Raw genomic sequence first — 15539 nt, forward strand, 5'->3', positions numbered from 1 at the left:
CATACAGAGCAATCAGAAGCATGCTCATTGTTTATGTTAGAGGAAAGGAAAACACACTGTCAGACATTATCAAGAGTTTAATTCTTACCACAGGAGGTACAGGTGAGTCAATGAAGCACTATGCTGGATGTCTGCAGACATTCATAAACAGCAGTGATTCATCACAGATCTTGGACTTCTGACTAGCTGCATAAAGTCTAAATCACAGCTTATTCTGGCCAAGAACCGCCTACTTTAACAGGAAGAGACTGTCTGACCAACATGTAAAGCAACAAATCACAGTTTTTTTGTTGTTGTTTTTGTGCCGTTGAGGGGTGTGATTATCTGAAGCAGTTGACGCTACAATAACAGACCAGCAAAAAACTCATTGAAATAATTGCACAGCAGTGTCGGTCAGCAATCAGTTGTACAGACAACACTGAGGAAATTAGAAGAAATGCGCTTAGGGTTAGTAATCATATCCAGAAAGTTATGTTATAATACTTTTCAAAAGTTTGTTTGGTAAGATTTTATAACATAAATGAAAGCAGTCTCTTATGCTCACCAAACCTGCATTTATTGGATCACAAATTGTAAAACAGTATTACATAATTATTTTGTAAATATGTAGTTTATACCAGTGGCAAAAGCTGTCTTTTCACTAGATCTGTTGAGAATGAAATTAGTGGATTTTAAAATTGTGGTTTTACAAAGAAACTACACTGTAAAAAATGTGGCTGCGATTTAGTTATAACAACTTAAAATTTGTTGAGATAACTTAAATATCCAACTTAACTAAAGTTAACTAAACTTAATATTTTAAGTCAAGCATGAACACATACTTTTTAAAGTTGAAACAATGTTGGATTTTAAGTTGTGATAATCGCAGCATTTTTTTTTACAGTGTATTTATTGGTGCAATAGTAATGTCACTGTTAATGATTGTGGCCATTTGGTTCGAAGACTGAAGATTTGATTTGATTTGAAGCTGTAATTTTACTGAATAGCATTTAATAAATAATGCATTCACTCATGTTGGATTGACCCTTCTTTGTTTGTGAACTTATTAATGTAGGTTGGTTGAACATACATACCAACTTAAATTAGTAAACTCTAAAAAGTTCTGAAGCGGTTTGCCTTAAACCTTTAGGTTTTGTGAACTTAAATTTCTATGTTCGGAAAACTCAATATATATTGTCAACTAAACTTAAAAATCGAAGTTTGTACAACAAATTGACCTTCAAGTTGAGTAGACTAAACACAAAAGACTCTTCTCCCTTGTCATTGTTTGTTTGGACAAGGTAGTCCCACACCACACCTAAACTCACACCATTAATTGCTGAAAAGTCAGATCACGCAAAAAGAGAAATGTTTTGCAAGCCCTTACAGAGCCACAGTGTTTAACTCTGCAGGAAATTAATCTATGATTGGCTGACTCTGACATTAAACTAATCCGAGAAAGTTTATTTTATATTGAAACTATTACTCTCTTTGCCTTTAAATGAACTGAATAGTTTTACACCAATAATTTTCTTTATAAACATGCATTTTTTAATAACTATAAAAAGCCTGGAATTCTTACTGTGTAGCCACCAGACGGTATGAATCCTACTGAAAGAAAAAAGGAATGCAAAGCAATTCAAAAAATTGAATCAATTCTATTCGGCCATACTGATTTCTTTCTGCTGTGGATATATCGCAGTTGTACGAGGTTCATTGATTGTTAACCTCGGAAGAGATGTTTGTGATTGGTGTCAGGGTGTCACGCAGCAGAATTCACCTAATCTCACCCTGTTCAGCGCTGCCTGATCTGCCTTTATAATGTGCATCTGTGCAGCTACTTGAAGGCACCATGACAGTGGATGTGTCTAGAATCTTCCAAGTCAAAACTGAATGTGAACCTTTAAATCACAGAGTTATTCACCTACCGTCAGAGCTGTGGAACAATGGGCCGTGCATCATGTGTCTGTCCAATTTCCCTCCATGTTCACTGTCCTGTACATTAAAAGAAAGAAGACTGTAAATAATAAAAGTTAAAAAAAAATCACGATTTAATAATCTTCATAGGGGCAGCTTATGGATTTTATGAACCCCAAACCCTGAGTATTAACTTTGCAACACTGTTGCTTTATGTGCTTTGGACATGAATGAGACTTCAAATCACCCCGCTTGTTGAGAGGTGTGATATACATTTTTAAGCAACCAGACTTACATATTTCACCTGGCAGGCAAAAAAAATTAAATAAAAGAGAGAGAGAGAGAGAGAGAGAGAGAAAGAAAAGGTTATTAAAAAAATCCCTTGGGCTTACATTTAAGTAAAATTCAGACTCTGAAATAAAGTTGAGAAGTTATAATAAATAAATGATGACAAAAGCATTTTTAAATATAACTAGCCTATTTAGTTCAGCATTAAATTGATCAAAATGAGTAAAGATATTTATAATATTACAAAATATTATTTCAAATAAACTTTGTTCTTTTTTTGTTCAGAAATATTAAGCAGCAAAACTTTCCATATCTATCTATCTATCTATCTATCTATCTATCTATCTATCTATCTATCTATCTATCTATCTATCTATCTATCTATCTATCTATCTATGCTAATTGCTAATCTACAGCTCTAATATTTATAGTGTCATTTAAAAAAAAAAAATATCATATGACTTAAATTCAATCTGGGTTTATAAGAAATTCACTCAACCCTAACCTAGATAATAGTATACAATTATTGCACATATTTTACAGACGACCTGCCACTTGCAGGTTTTACGCAGTGCAGATCTGTCAGACACAACTAGAGCAGTCAAGCATCCTCTTGTTGTTCTGGCACAGTTTGGTGCCAAAACACCTGAATCTACTTACCAGACACTTCTCCAAGCCTTCATTAGCAGAGTCAGGTGTGTTAGTGTCAGATGGGGCACTCAGTAAGTCTGAATACGCTGCCACTCCATGCGGGGAAGATCACTGGCCCCTGGTGCTCGAGGTGTAGGCCTCTGCGGTGATTTGTGAGAGGTAAGTACAAGATTTCTGTTGTTTGACTGGAGGAACTGTCTATGCGACTGAATGTAGCACATCCACATGAGACCTGGCTGTGTTTCAGTGGGCCTGGTGAGTGTTTGTTTTTCATGACAGAGTGAGGCTAATGAGACAGTTGGTAGAGAGCCAAAACACGTCTCGCTCTTCTTTCCTCTCTTGTTTACTTGCCGTTGAATAATGTATGTATGACAGTTAGCATCATATGATAGTCCTGCACACTTCTCATTTGTTGCTGCTCTTGCAGAAGATGCGTTTTCCTTTGATCCGGCAGCGGACGTTCTTGCGGAACAGATGAACGCTGTTTTAGTCGACCTGTCAATGAAACACAAAGACATAGATGGAGGCCTTTTGAGGAGAATCTGTGACGTTCAGATCTGAAACTTTAAAGAGGACTTAAACAGAGTTGTGTTTAGCTCCGAATAAGGACATTATTATGCAGTTTCACCTTGTGTGACTCCATTCTGAAAAGGCTCCTCTCTGAGTAACTATCAACAGGATTGAAAAGAACTAACAAAACAAGTTGAGAAAGCCATTAACTGTACATTAATAGGGTTTTGACCTTCAAAACATTGGGGAGGTGAATTGCGCGCAACCGTTTCCTGTTAATCTGGACTGTTTGAGCCACGCAACAGCAGAGTGCCGACTTCATGAAGCGTTTGAAATGAGCTTGATCTGAGTGGACAAGGGTCTGACCTCAAGGCACTGGCACTTCACTCAACACTTTGGATAAAAGGTGACATATTGTAAGACTTAAGTGCTGCCCAGGATGGAGAAAATAATTGGTTTCAAAGGGAAGACTGCAGCCAGATTCATGCCCCTCATTTTTCTCTGCTAACAGGCCTTTGGAGAGGTACCCTCATCAGTTTAGCTGATGACAGATTGTTGAAGTATTCCTTTTTGCTGTCTGTATTCAAATAACAGCTGTCATTGTAAGGATGCTTCAGAGTGTTGTTAATGGAAGCTCATCAGTCTTTCAAACATTGGGTCCCAGGCCAAGTTCCCATTTCAGGGTGCGGGCTCTTGTTTTCAATGGAAAAGAAGAGATTTTCCTAATTCTAAAGTCCTCAAAGGCTGTTTTCTTTTTGTTTGTTTTTTGAGCTTGTCCTGTTGGCCTTTTGTATATTGAGAGGCAGAGGGTTCTCTCTGTTTTACATCTCTGTAATCTTTCCCTCACAGTCTCATTAAGCTGTTATTTTTCGGCCAAATTGTTGTTTTCGTCGTTGTTTTTTTGTGCTAATTGCTTTCTGCAGTTTCGATTTTTGAGATGCGGTTTATGGAACTACATTGCAAGGCCTTAATTAGTAAAAAAAACACAAAAAAAACACTTAACAAAGACTTCTTTGAGCATCTGCAGCATACATGTACATAAAATGTATTCTGCTTGTGCTTAACACTTATGAAATGCTATTGTGGCGAGTAGGACGAGGTCGAGGGCCGTGGGAGGACGGCGCGAGGTCTCGTATCTCTCACGGAGGGAAGCATAAAATGAAAAGCGACGACAGTGGAGATGGAGAGAGGACAGGCCTGGTTTTATGTTGTGGTTTTTATGTTTTATTATGTGACAGTCCTGAAACAGTCATGAACCATGTAGAAAAACCAAACTGGATTTACCCACCTGTCCAGCAAAAACTGAGCCACCTGAATGTCGGATTGGAAGCCCTTCTGCCGGCGGAGTTCTCGCCACCTTTTGAACGCTTTTCCGTAAATTCGAGACTTTGCGCGTTCCATCTCCTTTTCCCTATTCTTTGTTATTTGTTCATCGGAACGTCGTCTCTTTGGTCGTGTGTCGGCCATATCCACATTCTCAAGAATATAAAAATGTTAACGTTAGTCGATGTCTAGGACATCTCTCCTCTAGTTATCTTCCCTCTTCATGCTTCTCTCTCCTCCACTCCCCACACCCCCCTTCATGTGCACGCACACTAACCCCCCAACCCCCCAACCCCCACCCCCAAATCATTCTTGTCGGTTATTGGCTGGAACACTGTTTGTTATGTTTCGTGGTCCAGGCTGGGCCAGTTTGTTTTTCTTGCCGTTTGTGGAGTCTGGGCTGTCTACAGAGACAGCGTTTTTTTTTACAGTGTGTGCAGGGGACATGCAGCTAGCGGATAGTGAGGAGATGTTTGCTGTAAGTGACCAAAAAATTTTTGGTCTAAAAAACGCACGACATCGCTTAGAGCACCTTTAAAGAACATGGCACAAAAGGAAAAGTAAAAAAAACAATGAAGGGAAAAAAGTAACGAATATTTAGGACCACTGATTTTGTATTTTTGAGTTATTATTTTCATGACAATGAAGCACATTTGCTCAACCCAATTCTCAGTTGTGTTAAGCAAAAAAAAAAAGGGGCCTTAATTATTTCAAAATCATTTCATAATTATTTTCCAATTACATTTTTTCATTGAGTGTTTAAGGTTCAAATACATATCTACTTTATTCTGCGCGTGCTAAACACATAAGGCTTTACTCAGGCTGATCCTCCCGCTTTCAGCATCACGGATTCAGCCAGAATGCCATCAGCACCAGGTCCTTCAGCTCCACCTACTCGTTCACAATCACTGGAATATTATTATATACCTGCCACACCTGTCACACCCTCATCAATCCCCCTTCACAAGCACACAGCACACTCACCTGTTGTCTGGTCTCGTCATTCTCGTCATTCTCGGCCTCCTTAAGTGTGTCTGCTCGTTGAACTGCTTATGTTCATCTGCTCGTTGAACTGCTTATGTTCATCTCCTGTTTTATGACAGTCAGGCTATTATCTGACTTTTGTACCAGATGCTGTTGTTCTTGTATAATTATATTGCAAACCCATTTGTTTTACTCCGACATGAGTAATTATTCCTCTTTTCTCAATGCTGATTTAATTCTTTTGAACCTCACCACTCGCTTGATGTTTCATGGCTTTGGATGGCTGAATCTTTTTCAATGATTTTCAAAAGCGTTAGGCTTACATTCTTCTCTTTTGTAATCTCTGATATCCGGTGTCCTTGTTTTAGCATTGTTTCAGACGAGCTGTCGGAATCAAGGAGTGGATCAGTCAAAGACATTAGAGCAAGCATTCATCAGCCACTTAATTTACACCTGTTTCTGCTGCGTAAGACAGACAGTCCAGAAACACAGTGTCGCATCAATCTTCCTGCTGGCTGACTTAAGTGTCCCTGTGAGCCAGAGGAACATCTCCTCTCCTCTCTTCCCTACCCTCCCTCCAGCGGAGTCTCTCCTGAAAATCCCACTTCGCCCAAAACGAAGCCCTGCTGTTATTGACGAACTCTCTAACATTCAAGCTGCATCTGAAGCGGAGAAAATGTTAAGTGGATTACTGTGGTGAACGGGAAGGCCTGTTACCTCGACAAAATGATCTTGTGGCCACAACATATCACGACACTTTCCCATGAGTTAATATGAGAACCTAAACTGAACTGAAGATGTTCCTTCCTGGTCACCGTATATTACCCCAGTTTTCATTGTGTGTTTAAGGTCCAACTTTATTCTGCTTGTGCTAAACACTTATGAAATGCTATTTAGATTGATCTTTGTCTCTATATACAATATCTCTATATACAATATTATAATAGTACTTCCATTATAGGGAAAACCTGCCAGAACATGTCTGGGTCATATTTTGCCCCAAAAATAAAAAAACAAGTTAAAGGGATACTTCAGGATTTAGCATTAAGCTTTGTATTAGTAGAAAACCTGTAGTATTTTCGAATTACCGTGCTTTCCACTCTCATATCCCCCTGAGACGAGAGATTTATGTATTTTTTGTCTGGAAAAAATCCTCAGACGACGCAAAAATCGTCATTTTGCGTCATAGGAGGATTTTTTGGCCAGAGGCTAAAGACTACAGCCAGTAGGAGGGGCTGTCCCGCATGTTTTCACCCGCCCATAGGAGGTGGGATCTCACTCACAGAATGTACACATAGTGTCAGCCATCTTTTTTTGCAAGGTAAGCCAACAGGCTCTTGCTCTGTGGAGAAAGATGAGTAGTAGGAGAAAGCTGAGTTGGGGTTACCATCCTCTTTTTCCCGGACATGTCCGGCCGTCGAGATTGTCCAAAATGTCCGGGATTCGGCTTTTGCTTTCTGCAGTCGCCATTCATTGTTTACATGCACACCTTTTGTTTCAATCTAACTGAATTCATTCCAGTTGGTGAATCTGAATGTAGTGATCGCTAAACAAGTGATCGGTTGATGTGCGTTTTAACATTGCTAAGAAAATTCCCGCTCCTCCCTGAGAGATATGAGACCGGTGCATCTCAGTAATCACGCCACCGGCCTCGCACCGTTCTCCCACGCCCCTCAGCCTCGTCCTGCACGCCACAGAAAACATAATGAATGGTGACTGTAGAACGCAAAAGCCGAATCCCGGACATTTTCAAGTGGTACTCGATGCAGAGCCAAATAGGAGGAGCTGGAGCTCCAGCTCTTCCCCTCGCTGTTGCTCCAGCTTCACCTCGCTGGATTTAGTATGGGCGAGGCCGCGCAGGTTAACTTTTTTTAATTTATTTTATTAAACATCAATGAACAAGTACATCAAGTACAATTTTTCGCGCAGGTTAACTTTCACCATCAAGGAGTTACGTCACGAATGATCTTTTCACGCAGCGTTGCATTCCGTGAAGGCGCCACCATTTTATGTGGTAACGCTATCCGTAGAGAAACTGCTTGTCACTAAAATAAATTGACAGCAGCAGCGACAACGAACACTCAGCATGATTTCAAAAGCAACATATTTCAGCGCCAGATCGCTTTTTATTTAACACAAATGAACAAAATTAATACTCTGTTAGTCAACAAGACTTGTTTCGCGAACAGTTATAAAAAGACACATTTTTAATGACATACGACTCGCATTGACAGAATGTACGATCTGTCCGCTTACACGGCAGGTCCAAAATGCACATCCAATTCATATCAGATTTATTTCCACATATAAATGACGCCTGAAACCTTCCTTTTTATTGGAGTCTGACACTGCCATTTTTGTTTTATTATTGATATGTCTGATACTTTTTTGCCGTTTCTTTTCTTATTTTATATTTTAAGTCCGATAATGTTTTTGCTACTCCTGTTTAAGGCTGCTCTTAGCTTTGCTGCACTTATCTGTGTTGTGCTGTTATGCAAGTATTATTCTCTTTTAATTTTGTAGTTCTGTAAAGCACTTAGGTCAGTCAGTGGCTGTTATAAAATGTGCTGTATAAATAAAATCAACTTGAACTTGAATCTACCAGTGGGGGTACTATGAAAATAAATATTGATTGAGTTTTGTAAAATATTACAATGTTATGTGAAGTGTGTTCTTGAAATATATTCATACAATGTATTATTTTATCTTATTACACCAAAAATGTTGTGTGGAAAAAAGGGTTGTGTTCTTGGGATATACTTATGTTTTTTTTTTTATCTTATAACATTTTATCTAGATTTAGGATTAATTTTATGTTAGATGAACATTTTGCTAATTTAGGCTAATAGAAACAAATAAATCCAACTCAACACTTGTGGGAGAGTGGAGCAAGTGACTTTTAAATTATCTTCTCCTAAATTTGGTTGGAGAGGATAATCTCAGAGCACATTTGTTATCTTGTTTTTCCTCTAAAGTGGGAAGTCACATGGCTGGTTTTAGAGTACTGGACTGCTTGTTTCCATTTCATTAAAATAGCTTAATGCATAGCCTATCAAGGTTGAGTCTATCCAAAATTACAGTCAGTATTCCATTTAAATTTACAATATAACAAAAAAATCTTTTTATCACGGTTGAACTCGCACTAACATTAACAGGCTTGATAGCGCGTCATGTTCTGTCCACTAGATCCAGCGAGGGTGAGCTAGAGCTCTAGCTCCTCCCATTTGACACTGCAGCGAAGCCCCGCCCACTAAATATAGCGAGGTGGAGCTGGAGCTCCAGAAAAGGGGGAGCTCGAGCTCTAGCTCCTCCCATTTGGCTCTGCATCGAGCACCATCTCGACATTTTGGGCGATCTCGAAATCGTCACGGAGACTCACTAGTAGCCTAGCCTTGTTGTTTTAAACTGCGCACTCTTACCGGTAGGCGTGGCTTGGGAGTGGCCTCCTAGGGCAGCGAAGCAAGTGCATTCTGGGAGTTGTTGTCTTTCATCCACATAAGCCAAAAATACATTTTCTGGCTTTTCTCAGTCTAGAAAGCTCCAAATTCAAAAACAATTTCACATTTCTTCTACATAAATGACCCATTTTAAATGCACATTCATCTTTCCAGAGGTGAAGTATCCCTTTAACAGCCAGCGTCACCATTTTCACACGACTTTCATGACCCTCCGAATATTTTGTAATAGAAGGAACAGAACCCCCCCCCCCCCCACACACACACACAAACAAAAATCAGTGTAATCAGGTCACTAATTGCATGTAATATCACAGGGCTGGTACTAGAGCTGGGCAGTATATTGAGATTGTACAATATCGAGGCAATACCGTTTATATCGAAAAACAGTAGCCTAGTTTGATACGAGCGCATCTGAAAAATAGCGGAGGACGCAGTGAGCTGCTGCAGGGAAAGTGCATCATCCATTTTGTCCTGAGGATAAGCCATGCTTTATTTTAAGGGCTTCAGTTGGTAAGATATAACACATCATTTTGCTGTCAGGAGTGAATCTCCGCTTAACTTCACAGACTTCCGTGAACGCAACAATTTCTGACTAAAATATACATATTGCTAAAAAATTTGTTGTTGGACAAAAAATGTGCCATAGGTAAAATTTTAAACCTACAAGTAGGCCTAAGTGTATTTTTATTATAGCAGTAACTTTAAAGTGACTATTATAATGGGGTAATCAAATGTAGGCTAAGTCTGTGCTTTTGTTTGTATTTATTTACGTTTAGTTTAGTGAATTTAAAAATAAAATCATTATTTTTGTTTTTAGATTGTTACACTGTTAGAATATAATGTGATTTTAACCCTTTTATGCACATAATAATTGCACAGCCTACATGGTTACATTCACTTTATTTGTTTTCATAGCCTTCAATATGAACATTGTTTGTAGGACAACATTGGGCAGGATGTCAAATAAATTAAAATTATCCAAGTAGAAAACCGTAGAATATGCCAAGATATATATTGTATATCGTAATTCAACCAAAAAATACAGAGATATGATTTTTTTTGCCCATATCACCCTGCACTTGCTGATACCCCAGCAGCATCATCCCCTCAGTGGCCGTATGGACCCCCTTTTGGGGGGCATCATACTTGATGGGCCAACTTAGCCTTGACGAATCTTTTCACTGGAAACGGGCCACCTGAAGCACTGGTGTCTGCTACATTCCCAGTGCAGCTTCGTCTCAGGTGAGAATGCGAGAGTGTGTAGGAGGGAAGCAGTTTGGCAATCTGTATGAAGGACTGCCTGAAGAACGGCATTGGGGAGGGCACAGTCTACCTTCATTTCACGTGTATTCTGCTCAGTTATCGATTTTTATAAACTTACGTAACTGAAGAAAAGACATTTTTTTTCCCCATCTGCTCTGAGACACCTGGTCTGAGGTTGCTAGGTAACACATTGTACCGGGATGTTTGATGTGTGTGCTCTTTGCAAATTACTTTGATCCCCTAGACACTGACAGTCTCATCCTCAGAATTGCCTTCCCTTGGTGCATTTGGCACTTCATCATTCCGTGGACGTAACTACATTTGAAAGCTGAAAGTGTGATAAAATAACTACCTTGTTAGGCTGTGAAAGAAGGGAAAAGTGTGTATGAAAATAAGAAAAGTTGGGCTGTGAACAACATGGCTACTCATTAATGAAGCACATGGACAAAGTTGATTCGCTAGTCATTGATTGGCTGTGCCACACGTTTCCTTCCTACGAAACTTTCATCTGCCATCAGAAAACATGCACATCTGTCATGTCAGTGCAACTTGAATGCAAATCAATGCATAAACATTGTGGCCTGATCAAACAGAAAAGTTTCTTTGAAACTGCGAGAGCTTTGGATATCTTTGAAACTGTGAGAGCTTTGGATATTATCTCACTCAATGAATGCTCTCTCTCTCTCTCTCTCTCTCTCTCTCTCTCTCTCTCTCTCTCTCTCTCTCTCTCTCTCTCTCTCTCTCTCTCTCTCTCTCTCTCTCTCTCTCTCTCTCTCTCTCTCTCTCATCCCATTTTGTACACCAGGTTTGTTGTGCTCAACAAAAAAACACATGTGAAATAATTCTGTCTCCTTTCCACAGCTTTTATCTGGCTCTCACTCCTGAAAACATGTTATTATAAATTCTTTCGTTTTTTTTTGTTTTTTTGCTAATGGAGCCTGGATTCATTGAGTGTTTTTAGATCAGCCCTTCCTTAGATGCATCATCTTTTTGTGGGCTATGCTGCCTGCTGTGGGCATCATGCAGGTTCTCTAACAGGTTTTTTTAAATGTAAAATTATTGAGCATTCTTTATTATTGAGCAACTGCTTCCCTGCCGATAACCCGGAGATAAACAATCTTTGAGATTGTTTCAAGTTAGTGGGGTCTCTGCTAAAAAGCATATTGTTATTCATTGCTGATTAGGCTGATCTCAAATGCAATACTAATTAAGGCAATTAATTCATGGATTGGTGTTTACAGGTACATTCTATTTTCTATTTTCTGCTGTGGCTTTGTTTGGAACTTCATAGATATGCCAGAAGATAAAAACAAGTGACTGCCTTTAAGAGCTAGTCACTGAATTGTTTATAAACGATTATTTCAAATCGTTTGAAATCGCTGAATCGTAAAGGCACTGATTCATTCAGGGACTGAGTCAGTGAGTCATTGAATAATTCACTCATCTAGGCTACGTTTAAGTCAATTTTTATGCCCTTCCCTTGCTAACATCTCATTCACATGGAGGTATGTCACTGCTTGCGTTGCACAAGTGCCCACTACTGATGGAACCCTTGCAATGGGTTTTAAATGGAACGAATTAAGCTCTTCATCACTTGTGGGTAAAAATAAGTGCGAGAACTGCGAGTTGTATGTGTGATATCACAGTTATTTTGTCTTTGTGGTCTATGGATCTACCTGAAGTGTACATATGAGCAGACTCACTCCCTCAGTCAAAGAGGTCGGGTGTCTGTCCAAATAAACTTCCCTCGTCCACTTGAAGTTGAACACACTTCAAAATGGCGGCGGGGATTCCCCCTAGCGGAAGTGCTATTGGGAAGTTCATGAGTGTATGTCTAAAAGTGGAGTCAAACGCAGCCATATTTTGTTTAAAACAACGGATTCATTTAGGATTGAAACAACTTGAACTGATGGTCTATATGAGTGAGTCATTGATTCATTCACTCAACCGATTCCTTCAAATAACAGATTCATCTGGGAACACCACTACTGTGTTGCTTAGAGAAGGACAATTGAGGTCTGTTGCATGAAGTTAGTTGAACAAAGTTTCAAAGTAGGTTTAGAGTTGATAAAACCTGGTTTAGATCCAACCTGGTTTAGATCAGGTTCAGCGGGTTCAGCAAAAATGCTCAGCAAAAACGTTCTCTGTCAACTCAGGGTTTGATCCAGAGTTTGTGATTAACTCTGAAGCGTGTGCATCTGAAAGAGTGACACGTGCAGCGAACAGCCAATCAGTGCAATTCACTACTCTGCTGGAGATTAAGACACCATTATGAAAAATAGCATGAATTTGAATATAATATATATTGCAAAATTATATTATTTAAATATTAATGTATTTATTTGTAATATTTTTGTGCTGCTTTTAATGCTGATTTAAATGTAATTATTTTTTATTTAAAAAAAAATAATACTGTATATTTCCAGCCTTTATGCTGGTTCAAATTACAATATTTTACATTTCTCATGTCTAATTTCATGAAAATAATCTCCCATTATAAACAAATGTATTTAAAAAAAAAATGTATAACATATTTATGAGATTCAGCTATGATTCCTGATGTCCATGAATGATGCAAGATGTCCAGACTACCGTCATGCTCTTTGTAGATTCATATGAGCTCAGCTCATACTACCTCAGTACTATCAAGATCCTGTGAGCAGAAGTTTAAAATGAAGGATTCTGACATAGCCTATGCCAGAAGCTGGAGTCAACATATGCACCTAAAAGACAAATTAAGTGCATTTAATTTATCCAGGTATCAAGGGATGTGCTGCATGTGCAGGAGGATTAACAGCAAACCTAATGAAATGCTGATTAAAATAATTTCCTGCCACTATGGAAAATGCCTGGGAAGTTTAATACTGTAATTCAAACTGTTTTGCCATCATTTAGTTCTACCAGAAAGACTCCGAAGGCAAAATGACGTAACAAAGCATACATTTATTAACAGTCCAGCAAGCAAGTATTATGATCTAAAGTTCTTTGGCGTAGACCCCGTCCGTAACTCGCAATCTGAGGGTAACGGATTCTGCATTTCCTGCCTGAAGAGGAAGGCAGGGGCGCAGCCGACCCCCCTGGGAGGTATGGGAAGGGACCATCATGGTGGTGGTGAGGAGGATGGAGGTGAATGTTGGCATCAGCATCTGCAAACTCAGACATGTGTATGTATGTACCGATCTTTTATACTACGAGTATTAGAACACGATTGGTTAGATGAGAAAGTAACAAGTGACGTAACAATTGAGTCTTCCTGGCAGAACTTGCGCTAAAGCTTTCGTTTCAGACCTATTTCTGCATATGCTTTGCTTAATCAGTGTTGGTAGATAGGACTCCAAAGCAGTTGGAAACCATTTTTAATAAAAAAGGCTTCAAATAAAGATGAAAGAGATGTGATTACATCAATTATGCACTACTGTTCCCAAGCACAACAGTAAAACTAAGGTGCTGCAAATTATCACAAACTTACAGATACAGTTTTATTTTTGGCTATTTTATTAAAAAGATAATAGAGATAGGACAGGAAATTATGGGTTGATAGAGGGGGAATGGGATCAGAAAAAAAAAAAAATCACAAACTGTATTTGAACTGTGCTTTCCACATGAGCACCACAGGTCTAGGATGCTTTAACCACTGAGCATGTTGCTAATAGTGAAACCAAAACTTTACAGATTTCATAATCCTCAATATCACCACAACACTACTAACTTAAATCGACAACACTTATATGTATATACAACTTACACACACATATTTTTATGTTTCTGAATGAAAACATTATTCTCATTAGTTTCTTATGCTCACCAAGGCAGCATTTATTTGATAAAATTTTTTAATAATTAATTCCTTTGATACCAAACCTTAATTTTTAGCATCATTACTCCAGTCTTCAGTTACATTCTCCAAATCATTGTAATGGACTAATTTGGAGCTCAATAAACATTTATTATTATTATCATGTTTGTGCAGCTTAATATGCCTCATATATATATATATATATATATATATATATATAATATTTATTTATTTTTTGTGGAAACCTTGACAATTTATTTTATTTTATTTTTTATTTGAAAAATACAGTATTTAGAACTCTTTTATAATATTGTACACATTTTCTTGACTGTCACTTTTGATCAATTTTATGCATCCTTACTAGTCAAAGTAATAAGCTAAACTAAGGATGCATTCCATTCAAGGGTAAAAGTCATAATTTCTAAATTCCCACTTGGAAAATTGCAATGGAATACTGCTTAAATTCAGATCTACAACTTTGAGACAAACAAACATTTGTTTGTGTGCAAATCAAATTCTTCAAGGCACTGATTATAAATCCAGTTTAGCACACTTCAGATCCTCTCTGTTGATAATCGTAAACCTTAAGAACAAAATATGATTGCTAGGAGACGTCTTTGTTGACAATCAAACAAGTACAAAACTAATGATTTCATTTTGTTTCTTTATATGTCATTTTCTGAAGATCAGGCAACAGAAAGTCTTTATGGTTTAAAGTTTTAGATATCAAGTGAGACTATCCCACATCCGACTTTGAACATAACAATGTATAAAAAACCTACAGCTTTTTACTGCATTAAGAAGAAAAGAGTTGAACACTATTGTCTAGGGGTTGATAGAGTCTTTTGGGGTGATGTTGCTGTCTTATTAAGATATTACCTGCCTAAAACAATATAAATGTCTGAACGGGATGCTCTGATCATTAGCTTGCCGCTGACAGTGAGGCTGATGCCGTTTGTAGTATGACAGCACAAAAAAAAAATCTCCCCAGTCGGGAAAAACATGATTGACATGTGGTGGAATTGCACACAAACTCACAACACTAACAGCTGTCATCAATAATTTGCCCAAACTAACACAGACTAATCATCAACGTGGGGGATAAGGCACATCCACTGTTCGCTTGATTTCGGGATTCAAATTGGCTGCAGACTCCATTGCTGAATCAATGCTGAGGGTAAGAAAAAGAAAAAGAAAAAAGAGGAATGGCTTGCAAGGTTGTTTCTATGCAATATTAATTCACATCTGAGAATACAGCAGCTTCAAGTTGTTTTAGATCAAAAGCTTTTTTTCTTGAGCATCAGGGGAGAGTGTGTTTGAGTGTGGAGGAGGACTGTGCAGGCAGCTGTCTGTCTTTGATATTTCGGCTC

The 15539-nt window shown here is 38.4% G+C and overlaps 1 protein-coding gene across 2 annotated transcripts in view; it reads left to right on the forward strand.

The window, feature by feature from the left end:
• The first annotated feature begins 2903 nt into the window (after positions 1-2903).
• The window catches only part of LOC309504475 (uncharacterized protein), a 122995-nt gene continuing 110359 nt past the window's right edge, over positions 2904-15539 (forward strand). For both annotated transcript variants that reach the window (XM_082177622.1, XM_082177623.1), the window contains exon 1: positions 2904-2994. The gene's annotated coding sequence lies outside the window, so the exon portion shown is untranslated. The remainder of the gene's footprint in view (positions 2995-15539) is intronic.

The sequence above is a fragment of the Leuciscus leuciscus genome (genome assembly GCF_965113295.1).
Source record: "Leuciscus leuciscus genome assembly, chromosome: 8".
Taxonomy (NCBI): Eukaryota; Metazoa; Chordata; class Actinopteri; order Cypriniformes; family Leuciscidae; genus Leuciscus; species Leuciscus leuciscus.